This window comes from Leucoraja erinacea, unplaced genomic scaffold, assembly GCF_028641065.1.
Source record: "Leucoraja erinacea ecotype New England unplaced genomic scaffold, Leri_hhj_1 Leri_177S, whole genome shotgun sequence".
NCBI lineage: Eukaryota > Metazoa > Chordata > Chondrichthyes > Rajiformes > Rajidae > Leucoraja > Leucoraja erinaceus.
The window spans coordinates 54,155-65,597 of record NW_026576078.1 but is presented as its reverse complement, the minus strand read 5'-3'; positions in this window follow the sequence as shown (position 1 = coordinate 65,597).

The following is an 11,443-nucleotide window of genomic DNA, read 5'->3' as shown; positions in this document are numbered from 1 at the left end:
AATGGCTGTGCAGGCTCAAAGGGCCGAATGGCCTACTCCTGCACCTATTTTCTATGTTACTATAAAATAGTACAACTGAAACAGGCCCTTCGGCTCACAATGTCTGTGTTGAATATAATGCCGTTAAGCTAATCTTCTCTGTCTGCATGCGACCTATATGCCTCCACTCCTTGCCTATCTATGTACATCTAAAAGCTTCTTGAACACGACTGTCATATCTGTTGCTGCCCTCTGCAGTGTGTTCCAGCCACCCACCAGCCTCTGTGTGAAAAAAAAAACTTGCCCTACATATCATCTGTAAATCTTGACCGTCTCAACTTTAAACTATGCTCCCCGGTCCTTAACATTCCCACTCTGGTCAAAAGGCTGTCACCACTCAATTTACAGCAGCAGCCTGCAGGGAGAGTCGATCATAGAGAACAGAGTGAAGGCTTGGAACATAGAAACATAGAAAATAGGTGCAGGAGTAGAGGCCATTCGGCCCTTCGAGCCTGCACCGCCATTCAATATGATCATGGCTGATCATCCAACTCAGTATCCTGTACCTGCCTTCTCTCCATACCCCCTGATCGCTTTAGCCACAAGGGCCATATCTGACTCACTCTTAAATATAGCCAATGAACTGGCCCCAACTACCTTCTGCGGCAGAGGTTTCCACAGATTCACCACTCTCTGTGTGAAAATGTTTTCCTCATCTCGGTCCTAAAATATTTCCCCCTTATCCCTGAACTGCAACCCCTTGTTCTGGACTTCCCCAACATCGGGAACAATCTTCCTGCATCTAGCGTCTCCAACCCCCTAAGAATTTTGTAAGTTTCTATAAGATCTCCCCTCAATCTTCTAAATTCTAGCGAGTACAAGTCGAGTCTTTCCAGTCTTTCTTCATATGAAAGTCCTGCCATCCCAGGAATCAGTCTGGTGAACCTTCTCTGTACTCCCTCAATGGCAAGAATGTCCTTCCTCAGATTAGGAGACCAAAACTGTACGCAATACTCCAGGTGTGGTCAATTTCTCATTAAAGAAGTGGAGCCTCTAATCCAAGGTACACACAGATCTCAAGGAAAGCATGGTGTCGGCACAAGCAAACATAGGGAGATTTAGGACAGATATCTAGAGACAATTAAGTAGATGAGGTGGTGCAGAGGATGTTAGGTTTACAAGATTAGCCTGGAAGACACTTGGGTGAAGAAAACCGACATATAGGCAACAAAAGCATATAAGATGTTGTGTATTGTATGGAGAATGAGAATTGGAAGAGGAATAGAGAGTTGTGTCGCTGACCAGACAACAGCATGTATTTGGAGGCAGCGCCCAGTTCTAAACAAACCTCTCTTTTAGTTTAAAGAAGGAACTGCAGAAGCTGGAAAATCGAAGGTACACAAAAATGTTACAGAGGAGGTTGTGAAACTGTCGCCGGAAGGAGGAGGAGAACTTTGTGTACCTTCTTTTTTAGTTTAGTTTAGGTTAGAGACACAGCATGGAAACAGGCCCTTCAGCCCACCGATTTTATACCGACCAGTGATCCCTGCACACTAAAACTATCCTACACACGAGGGAGAATTTACTCCTATACCAAGTCAATTAGCCTACAATCCTGTATATGTTCAGAGTGTGGGAGGAAACCGAAGCACCTGGAGAAAACCCATGCAGGTCACAGGAAGAACGTACAAATTCCATACACACAACACCAATAGATAGCTTCAAACCCGGGTCTCTGGAGCTGGAAGGCAGCAACTCTACCGCTGCGCCACCATGTCGAACAGAGCAGTTGAACTGAGGGATCTAGGAATAACTGTGCATAGTTCCCTGAAGGTGGAATCTCATGTAGATAGGGTGGTAAAGAAACCTTTTGGTGTGCTGGCCTTTATAAATCAGAGCATTGAGTATAGAAGTTGGGATGTAATGTTAAAGTTATACATGGCATTGGTGAGGCCAATTCTGGAGTATGGTGTACAATTTTACTTCGGAGTCACGTGAGTGATTCCGTGAAGATCCCAGCGCAGTGCGCATGTGCGGCATAATCGCACAGCTGTGCAGAACGCGGCCAGCGGGAGTCGGCAGCTCCCGCATCCAAGGAACGTGAGGTAAGTACTTACCTTAATCGGGCCTTGTGGTTTTTTGCTCCAGGGGGAGCAAAGTAGAGAGGCAGCGGCCCCCGTTTCGACTCCAGCGAAGGAGCCGACAGTGGAGGGGGAAAGGCGCTACCCGGACCGCAAACGCTGCGGACCGCTGACAGGGAGCTGCGCTGATGCCGGTCCGCTGAACAGCTGTTTGGTGAACTACATACAGGTAAGACAAAAATCTTACCAATTTAACAGGTTCTACAGGAGCCAACTTCCTCCAAAACTGGAACAGGTTGGAGACAGCAAAAATAAGTATGTCTGTCTCCCCAAGCCAGAGGAGGTCATGGAGTTCACCTCCAGGGAAAAAGGGGCACCGGCTGAATGCCAAGGGAGCTGACACTCCTACCCCAGTGCTATTGCACTAGCCATCTCCCTTGACGAGGGATTGATGCAACAGAGGAGTTTGAGCTATGCCTCCTCCAATTTATAGCACACCCTTTTGCTCCCTCTTTTGAGGCTAGCTAAGGAGGCCAGGGCTGGGCTGGCTTAAACGCTGGGCAGGCGGACGAGAACAGCAGTATGCCAGGGGAGCAGGATCAGGAAGAGCTACTGGGTGTCGTGGGCCACTACATGGCTCCTCCACGCGACCATCTTCCCAACAAAGCCCTGCAGGAGCAGGCCTTTCTAGAGGCAAATCCGCAGGCAGCTGGGTCAGCAGACTCGCAGACAAGCAGCGAATTCTGAAGCTCCTAACAGAAGGGTCAAGATGTTACCGCCTTTGCTCGTTTTTCCACGGATCATACTCACCTGGCAGGCGAGACGCCATGATCACCAAGGTGGTTCTCCCAGGATGAGACTATCCCGTTGCACTACCAGGGTGCTGACGCCTAAGATGTTCCCAAATTTGGGATACCCGACTGAACAATGGTGCATATAGACCTGCCCGCAACCCCAAATATACGGGGCTATGCAAACCGCTGCTGCGGGAAGAGAGGCAGCTAAACCTGTGCGCCTCATGAGGGCAGGCCATGGAACGAGCAGGACATCGCATCCAACACCCAGCTGGCAGCACCCCTCGGCATCCACCAGCAATATCAAACAAGGACTGGTGAAAGCCTGGCGACCGCTTCACATTACCCCCAAAGTTCTTTTTAGACAGGGGCCCAGAGCGGAGCCGTGGGAAAATGCGCCGCCCCACCGACAGCACCAGCATACCAGCAAACTAGGCCTTCATGAAAAAACAATAAACATGGAGGTAGGTAGTCTGGTTCCTCCCAGTTTACACTAAATAAGGGTGTTCTACTAACTGCGGGGGGGGGCATTTACACTTGTTGATAAAGCATGGGGGGCTGTCAAAAATAACTAAAATATACTCAACAGTATTAGAGGATAAAAACGAATTCAAATTGGGCATATTACCGCCAGTTCAGCAATGCGCCCAAAGGGCATTTTCTCCCTCTAAGAAAAGAGAAGTGAGAAGGTCAAGCTGAACTAGAAAGGCTCATTACTAAACGGATCATGGGAGTAAACATGAACCATTGGAATTTGTATCGAATATATTCACCAAAACTACAAAAGATGGTGAATGTAGCATCATCATTGATCTAATATCACTAAATAAATCTGTTGAGTATATACACTTTAAGATGGAGACGGATTTTTGTTGTCACTGCCAGACATCTGATCTCCCAAGGATACCTATGGGGAGCATTGATATGGAAGATGCTAACTATCTTATACCCATACACTAGGATCATTATAGATACCTAAAAAATTTTACCTGGATAATGGATATCCCGGTTAGGGCAACCATGGGAGCATATAGCATTCCCTATGGTCTAACCTCAGCCCTAAACTATTATAAATATTAAAAAAATGGCCATGAAAATATTAAGAAAACAAGCATAATCATGGCATATATTGGATGATATCCTCATATTAGGGGAAACAAAGGAATTAGCTGTGGCAGCAGTTCTAGCTACGAAACAGCTCCCTAAAGCTGAGGTTTATCCCACGCCCAGATAAACCAGAATTGAAGCGTTAACTACCAAGGATTATCTGGGCTTCAATAATAATTCCGTCCATATGACTGTTACTTTGCCAAGGTACTTGGGTCACTATAATCAAATCATGAATGTACCCACTGAAGCTATATCACAATTAAGGTGGTGGGCAGACATATATTTGGCATAGTTTCAGCCCTATTATCATCACCAATCCCAACTTGGTTATTAAAAACCGATGCCAGTACTTTAGGCTGGGGAGCAACTAAACTCCATATCCAGCATAGGTAACAGATGCTAAAAAGCATATGCATTTCAAATGCAGCACGTACATACGTGGTTACGGATTGATAATACTATGGTGGTGGCTTATATCAACCATATGGGGAGCATAATAATCATTATTGTGCAACAAATTGGTCAAACAAATCTGGCAATGGTGTGTCAAAAGACATTTTAACTATCAGCTGCCTATGTCCTAGGAAGCTAGAACACAGTGGGAGACACCATGTCACGGGGTAAAATTTATGATTACATTGAATAGATGTCAAACCCAAAATATCTGCTAAAGGTATTAAGCAGTTTGAAAGCCAGATATCAATTTGGTTGCACAAGACGGAATCACCAGTAACCTATGTATGTGACTTAGGAACCAGATTAGAGGCAGCAGCGATAGATGCCTACACGCTGGAAGGGGGAATTTCTGCTTTGCCTTCCTCCCTTCTGCCTCATCAGACGGGCACTTCGCAATACAGATGGGATCTGTCTCCGAGATATTGAACGTGCCCGACAGGCCTACCCAGCCATGGTTCCCAGTTCATCACGACACGGTGGGCGAGTCACCTATGGATTTCCCTAGTGGACCATGGTTGCTGACTCAACCCAGTATCAGGCACAAGCCACCCATGCCAGGGAAACATCAAACTCCTGGGTGCAGGTTTTGAATAGACCTTACCAGGGACTGGGATTATCCAAAGGAACCATTACCACCATGTCGGCATCCCTGCGAACAGTCACTAAAAGCTAACATGGGTAAAATACTGCCACGACGCAGGGACAATGAACTATTCAACCACTGACGTATTGGAGTTCCTGGAACATCTACACCATGACTAAAAGGTGAGTTACAGTGCCGTAAATACAGCATGGAGCGCCTTATCTGCTTATCTAAAACAGCATGTCAGCAGAGCATGGGATCCCATATCTCAGAGAATGGCACCAGCCAGATCCCTCAGCTTGCTCAATCTATGTTAAAAACGCTCATGCTTATGGCTCTCGTACATGCTCACAGAGTCCAGTCACTCCATAAGACTAGACTGGATAACATGGTGATTACCCCAGACGCATCACGTTCATATTCTAGGTCTGGTAAAATCTAACTCGCAGGTATATGGGACTAGGCGAGATTATGAGTTCGGCACGGACTAGTAGGGTCGAGATCGCCTGTGTTTTCCGTGCTGTAATCGTTATATGGCTATATGGACCAGGAACGCCCAATTCACTGGTGGGATTCCGGGCCTACCCACCAGAGTCCAGGTTGAGTGTGGTGACCCATCTACTACTATATATAGACACAACCCACAATCTTAGAGGGAGAGGAAAGCCTATGGGTCAACCACAGAAACCCCAAGACGGGGTACGAGCCAAACCACTCCAAGGTGGCTCAAACAGGTACTGAAAGCTGCCGGAATAGATAATAATACATTTTAATCCCATTCCACTAGGGCAGCATTGGTATCAGCGGCTGAACGAATGGACATCCCGGTTGACCACATTCTCAATACGGCAGAATGGTCAAGGGAACGACGTTCAGAACATTTTTTATTATAAACCGTTGATAAACCTGATTTAATTGCAGGAAGAATATTACAAACTGCAATATCAATTTAAGCTCAGGGGAGCTCTTTATGTTGTTATTGTTAACAAATACCTTTCTGTTTCTTGTGAAAGCAGATCCACTGGTTGATTACGATAACACTTCCTCCCTCAAAAACTTCGGCAGTGAGTGAAATAAAAACTGTTACACGGTTTGAAATCACAGACCTTTGAAGTCTTCACGGAATCACTCACGTGACTCCGAAGTAAAATAGTAAGATTAAACGAGTACTTACCAGTATGAAGTTTGATCTGTATTTTATGAGGAGTTACGGTGAGGTATTACGTGCCCGCCGCTCCCACCCTCAATATATAGATCAAACTAATAAACTGATGTCTCATGATCTTTACTATCTTACTTCAAATATTGTGTCTATCCTGTGATTTCACACCGCTGCTTCGAAGTATGCCGCACATGCGCACTGCGCTGGGATCTTCACGTAATACCTCACCGTAACTCCTCATAAAATACAGATCAAACTTCATACTGGTAAGTACTCGTTTAATCTTACTATTTTATTGCCTAATTATAAGATGGATGTCAACAAAATAGAGAGAGTACAGAGGAGATTTACTAGAATGTTGCCTGGGTTTCAGCAACTAAGTTACAGAGAAAGGTTGAACAAGTTAGGTCTTTATTCTTTGGAGCGCACAAGGTTAAGGGGGGACTTGATAGAGGTCTTCGAAATGATGAGAGGGATAGACAGAGTTGACGTGGATAAGCTTTGTCCATTGAGAGTAGGGAAGATTCAAACAAGAGGACATGACTTGAGAATGAAGGGACAGAAGTTTAGGGGGAACTTCTTTACTCAGAGAGTGGTAACCGTATAACCATATAACAATTACAGCACGGAAACAGGCCATCTCGGCCCTACAAGTCCATGCCGAACAACTTTTTTCCCTTAGTCCCACCTGCCTGCACTCATTCCCTAACCCTCCATTCTCTTCTCATCCATATGCCTATCCAATTTATTTTTAAATGATACCAACGAACCTGCCGCCACCACATCCACTGGAAGTTCATTCCACACCGCTACCACTCTCTGAGTAAAGAAGTTACTTTTATATTTTTCAAAAGTGTCAGTACTTCTTTTACTTTGAAATTCATAGTATCCATATCTACTCTACTCGTTTCCCTTACCTCACATAATTCAAATCCTTCTCCTTGGTGAATACCGAAGAAAATAAATTGTTCAATATCTCCCCCACATCTTTTGGCTCTGCAGATAGCTGCCCACTCTGTTTCTCCAATGGACCAATTTTATCCCTCGTTATCCTTTTGCTATTAATATAGCTGTAGAAACCCTTACTTTCACCTTACTTGCCAAAGCAACCTCATATCTTCTTTTAGCTTTTCTAATTTCTTTTTTAAGATTCTTTTTACATTCCTTATACTCCACAAGCACCTCATTTACTTCATGCTGCCTATAATTATTGTAGATCTCCCTCTTTTTCCGAACAAGATGTCCAATTTCCCTTGAAAACCAGGGCTCTTTCCAATTTTTACTGTTTCCTTTCAACCGAACAGGAACATAAAGATTCTGTTCTCTTAAAATTTCCCCTTTAAATGTCCTCCATTTCTTTTCTACATCTTTCCCATAAAACAAAATGTCCCAGTTCACTTCTTTTAAATCATCTCGCATCTCATCAAAGTTAGCCTTTCTCCAATCAAAAATCTCAACCCTAGGTCCAGTGCTGACCTTCTCCATAATTATATTGAAACTAATGGTATTGTGATCACTGGACACGAAGTGCTCCCCAACGCATACCTCCGCCACCTGTCCCGTCTCATTTCCTAACAGGAGGTCCAGCACTGCCCCTCCTCTAGTAGGTACCTCTATGTATTGCTGCAAAAAACTATCCTGCACACATTTTACAAACTCCAAACCATCCATTTACAGAATGTGTTTCCCAATCTATGTGTGGAAAGTTGAAATCTCCCACAATCACTACCTTGTGCTTACTACTAATATCTGCTATCTCCTTACATATTTGCTCTTCCAATTCTCGCTCCCCATTTGGCGGTCTATAATACACCCCTATAAGTGTTGCTACACCTTTCCCACTTCTCAGTTCCACCCAAATAGCCTTCCTAGATGAGCCCTCCAATCTATCCTGCCAAAGCACTGCTGTAATATCTTCCCTGACTAGTAATGCAACACCTCCACCTCTTGCCCCTCCAATTCTAGCACACCTGAAGCAGCGAAATCCTGGAATATTTAGTTTCCAATCACAGCCCTCCTGCAACCATGTTTCACTGATCGCCACAACATCATACTTCCAGGTGTCAATCCAGACTCTAAGTTCATCCACTTTTCTTACAATGCTCCTAGCATTAAAATATGCACATTTAAGAAACCCCCCGTCTCTTATTCTCTGTTTATTTCCTTTTTTTTCTTTCTCCTCTTGTGTCCGAGTGCTTCACTTTTCTGCTTCCTGCCTCCCATTCTGTCTACTAGTTTTCTCTATTTGAGTCCCTCGCCCCAACCATTCTAGTTTAAAGTCTCCCCAAGCTGTGTGGAATGAGCTTCCAGTGGAAGTGGTGGAGGCAGGTTCAATTTTATCATCTATAAATAACTTGGATAGGAATATGGACGGGAAAGGAATGGAGGGTTATGGTCTGAGTGCAGGAAGATGGGACTAGGTGAGAGTAAGTGTTCGGCATGGACTTGAAGGGCCAATATGGCCTGTTTCTGTGCTGTAATTGTTATATGGTTATAAGTCGCCCTTTGCATTGGTCTTTGACAGAAGAGGGCAGTGGTATCAGCAGTGACGTTAAGGTGGTGAATGTGAAAGAATCGGGATATCAGTGTCGTTGAATCTTTAATTTTAACAACCGCACACAGACAGAATAGAGATTGGCAGAGAAGTTGCTTCAGCTAAATGTGGAAAACAAAGCTGCTGCTCCCTCTCCTCGATATTGCTGCCTTTTCAAACTTGCTGTGTATAGTTTTTAATCTCTGTTCTAATATTCTATATCAAATATTATTTGGTCATGCTCCATTTTCACTGAATACATGCATTGCTATTGCTCCTCTATAGACAATAAATGAAACCCAATTCTGCTTGCTGTACACAATACGCAGTTTACCCCTGTTGGAAATTACTCACTCAGAGAAGCCAGGATCAGTAACACAACCCTCATTTCACCAGGCGACATTCTGCAAAGGAAAGCACGGAATTACAATCAGAGAGAAATGAGGGATTGGGGTCTTGTGCAAGTTGCAAATCGGAACAGCAATTGATAGTTTGTGAAAAACATCACTCCCTGACTGGGAGACCTACAGACAGACGTGAGATCTCCCTCTCAGCGTTGTACTGGAAAATCAATTACAATCAATGAACAGCAGAAGGTAACATTGTGAGATTGATCAAGTGGTGATGTCTTGTTACCTGAATCTGCACAGGTGTTGCTGCCTGGGATGGAGGGAGATGAGACCACCTGCAACCTCCTCAGTCCCAGGGACTCTACTGTGAATGGTGACAGGCTCGGCGACAGCTCACTGACTACCTTCCACAAGTGAATAACTGCAGGGCTGGATAATAGTGCAGCTGATGTAGGGTTGGGGAAAAGATGCAAAGCAGACTAACCAACACCTTTTGTGGGTCTGTGGAATGAAGAGTCCATTATTTACAGCCAACTTCCTCAAACATCCGCAGCCGGTGTAGAGTTGGGGAAAACATGCAAAGCAGACTAACCAACATCTATTCTGGGCCTGTGAAATGAAGGGTCCATTCTTTCCACTCCACTTCCTCAAACATCCGCAGAATCAGTAATGGGTCAGCACTGAGCAGGGGGCTGCAATTGTAACAGGCGTTACAATTGTAACAATTGTATTAGAGAGAAAATGCACTGACATGGCAGGACTGTCATATGAGGAAAGATTGAAAAGACTGGGCTTGTATTCACTGGCGTTTAGAAGGATGAGGGGGTTCTTATAGAAAAATATAAAACTAAAAAAGGATTGGACAAGCTAGCTGCGGGAAAAATGTACCCAATGTTGGGCGAGTCCAGAACCAGGGGCCACACAGTCTTAGAATAAAGGGGAGGTCATTTAAGACTGAGGTGTGAAAAAACTTTTTCACCCAGAGAGTTGTAAATTTATGGAATTCCCTGCCACAGAGGGCAGTGGAGGCCAAGTCACTGGATGGATTTAAGAAAAAAATAGATAGAGCTCTAGGGGCTAGTGGAGTCAAGGGATATGGGGAGAAGGCAGGCACGGGTTATTGATTGGAGACGATCATCCATGATCACAATGAATGGTGGTGCTGGCTCTAACGGCCGAATGGCCTCTTCATGCACCTCTTTTCTATGTTTCTATGTATAAATCCTGTCAAATGACCAGCTGACCATTATTACACAGAGAACATAATGCAGCAGGCAGTGAAGAAAGTGAATGGCATGTTAGCATTCATTGCAAAAGGATTTGAGTATAGGAGCAGGGAGGTTCTACTGCAGTTGTACAGGGTCTTGGTGAGACCACAGCTGGAGTATTGTGTACAGTTTTGGTCTCCTAATCTGAGGAAGGACATTCCTGCCATAGAGGGAACCAGAGAAGGTTCACCAGACTGATTCTTTGGATGTCAGGAATTTCATATGAAGAAAGACTGGATAGACTCGGCTTGTACTCGCTAGAATTTAGAAGATTGAGGGGGGATGTTACAGAAACTTACAAAATTCTTAAGGGGTTGGACAGGCTAGATGCAGGAAGATTGTTCCCGATGTTGGGGAAGTCCAGAACAAGGGGTCACAGTTTAAGGATAAGGGGAAAATCCTTTAGGACCAAGATGAGAAAAACATTTTTCACACAATGAATCTGTGGAATTCTCTGCCATAGAAGGTAGTTGAGGCCACAGTTCATTGGCTATATTTAACAGGGAGTTAGATGTGGCCCTTGTCGCTAAAGGGATCAGGGGGTATGGAGAGAAGGCAGGTACAGGATACTGAGTTGGATAATCAGCCAAGATCATATTGAATGGCGGTGCAGGCTCGAAGGACCGAATTGCCGACTGCTGCACCTATTTTCTATGTTTCTATGTAACACTGTAAATGACAGGGTCCAGGAGAGTAACACTGTAAATGGCGGCATATTAGCAAGTGTCTGAGCACCAATCCCTGCTGCACTTCACTGGTCACAAGATTTAAATTTGAAAAAAAAACCTCCACGACCCCCTCTGACTCTCATCAGTCACCGAGCCAACTTAATACCTCCCTGGCCAGCTCACCTTGGATCCCACATGATCTCATCTTCATGACCGATCTGCCATGTGTTTATTGAATAAAAGCCTTTCTAACGTCCATGAAAACCACATCTACTTCCCTGTCCCTGTCATTCTCTCCGTCACCTTGTTCGAAAAGAATCCCCTTCAGGAAACATTCTCTCCAGAATTATCCCTTTTCTCTTGGAATACTTTAAGAAACACATTGACTCAGGATACTTCATCTTCCCTTTCAGCCTTCCTGATGTTTTTCTTTGTGTTCTCCTGCATCCCACACAATCA